Source organism: Canis lupus, chromosome 19 (genome assembly GCF_003254725.2).
Source record: "Canis lupus dingo isolate Sandy chromosome 19, ASM325472v2, whole genome shotgun sequence".
Taxonomy (NCBI): Eukaryota; Metazoa; Chordata; class Mammalia; order Carnivora; family Canidae; genus Canis; species Canis lupus.
Genome location: NC_064261.1, coordinates 14,031,040 through 14,033,315, shown reverse-complemented (window position 1 = coordinate 14,033,315; position 2,276 = coordinate 14,031,040). Strand labels below are relative to the sequence as shown.

The 2,276-nt window shown below is 40.6% G+C and overlaps 1 pseudogene; it reads left to right on the top strand.

Annotated features, from left to right (window-relative positions):
* Nucleotides 1-1,080: 1,080 nt before the first annotated feature.
* LOC112642696 (RNA-binding protein 4-like) lies at nucleotides 1,081-1,917 on the top strand (annotated as a pseudogene).
* The last annotated feature ends 359 nt before the right edge of the window (nucleotides 1,918-2,276 follow it).

The window sequence follows — 2,276 nt, the reverse complement described above, 5'->3', positions numbered from 1 at the left end:
TCCAGGCGTAATCCACGATAACTCAGGTCACTGTTAGCAGAATATGAGGATTTTTATATTACTGAGTAGTATGAGTGACTAATTTAAATATATGTAAACGTGTATCATTAGTTCAAAGACAGCAATGATAACAAAAGCATTTTTATAGCTTTGTCATTTTCTAAAGTCAGACAAGTATGATCTTCCCTGTTTCCTACAAACTGAGGCAGATTAGCCATTCAATCTCTCCATTTTAAAATGAGGAAACATCTCAAAGTAATTAAAGTTATTTGAATCAGCTATAGAGCTTAAGGTCATCACATTATCAAAATTTTAACACTGGAAAGGAATTAGAGGCATTATTCAACATATTTCCAAACGAGATTTCAACATATTTCCCAACCCTTTCCCACAAAATACACACACACACACACACACACGCACATGCAGGCTCGCACACACTCTTACTTAAGACTAAAGCTCTTTACTGAATTTTTTAGAAAACCTCAAGTTCTGCTATGCCAGAACTCTAATTTCCTCCTTTCAATCAACCCAAAGAGATAAATTTAATCTGTCATAAATTCTTTCAAATAGTGTGGTTTTCAAGTTCCAAATTGGAATAAAAGATACATTTTCTTAAAATATTAATAATTTAAGATTTTATATTGATAAAAGATGTTTGTTTATAAAGAGAAATGAGTAAATTCCAAGACAACAGATGATAAGGCTTATTAAGGCTAAAATTCTAGGTTTTCAATAATTCCAAAAAACTGCTTTTCTCATTCTTTGCAACAGAAAGCCTAATGTACAGACAAGTCCAAATAGCAGTAAGAAACTATCCAATTTCTCCCCTGTGATTTGTCCAATGTCAGCAGAGAAGAATGGCCTAACTGGTCCAGCTTTAGGCATTGCTTCTTGCATTGATAATGATGTCGCTGTATAACCTAAATGCAGGGTTACCTGAGTACCAGTCCATCTAAAATGATAGCAGCTTCTACCCAGAATCACTGATGTGGCCATTGCCATTTTAGCATTTTGTCAGAAACATCTGCACCACAAGGAAGAGCCCCTGCTGAGTTCCCTGCAGGCAGTGTCCAAATAATGAAGCTCTTCCTTGGAAACATGCCCAAGAAGGCCACAGAGCAGAAGATGTGCTCACTCTTTAAGCAGTATGGGAAGGTGCTAGAATGTGGCATCACTAAGAACTATCACTTTGGAGTTGCTTGGGTGGCTCAGTCCATTAAGCCCCTGACTTTGGGTTTCTTTTTTTTTTTTTTTAAGATTTTATTTATTTATGGGCGGGGGGGGGCAGAGACATAGGCAGAGGGAGAAGCAGGCTCTATGCAAGGAGTCTGATGCAGGGCTCGATCCCAGGACTCCGGGATCATGCCCTGAGCCAAAGGCAGACACTCAACTGCTGAATCACCCAGGCGTCCCTGATTTTGGGTTTCCACTCAAGTCATGATCTCAGGGTTCTGGGATAGAGCCCCACCCTGGGTTCCACACTCAGCATGTAGTCAGCTTGGGATTCTCTTTCTCTCTGCCTCTGCCTCTCCCACTCTTGCTCTCTCTCTCTCTCTCTTCTCAAACCAATAAATAAATCTTTAAAGAAATAAAAAAACTTATTTGGGCACGTGGAGGACAAGATGGCAGCAAAGGATCTGTACGCAACCTCTACCCTACAAACTGCACAGGGTGGACATCAATGTGGAAGCCAGCAAGAAAAAGAGCAAAAACTCCAGAGTTGCATGTGGGCAACATTAGCCCCACCTCTATTAACAAATAGCTTCAGGCAAAGTTTGAGGTGTGTGGTTTAATCGACAAATGTGACATTGTGAAAGATTTTCCTTCCTACACATGAACTGGGTAGAGGACGCAGTGGAGGCCATCAGGGACTTTGACAACACAGAATATCAAAGTGGGATGTGTGTGGGCTGAAATCCTGAGCTACTGTTGTGTATGAGAATATACCATTCATGGTATCCTGTCTCTGGGACGTTCTTGGCTCTGTAAATTCAGTCCCCTCAGAACTGTGGACCTTAATTTACATTGCTAAGTTCAAACCACTTCTTCCTTTCCTCTGCTCTGCCCATTTTCCTGTTCTTCTTGTTCTTCAATACTTCTATAGTTTCCCATTTATGTTCTTTTCTCCCAGCATGCCTCATTATGTGAAGAAACTGTGGTGGGGGATGTGCTGTCTTCCTACTTACTGTTTCTAGTGGATGTTGGACTTGGGAATGACCTTGATGAGAGCATCACTGCTCTTGAGTCTTTTTGGCCCAAAGACTTGTGGTAGA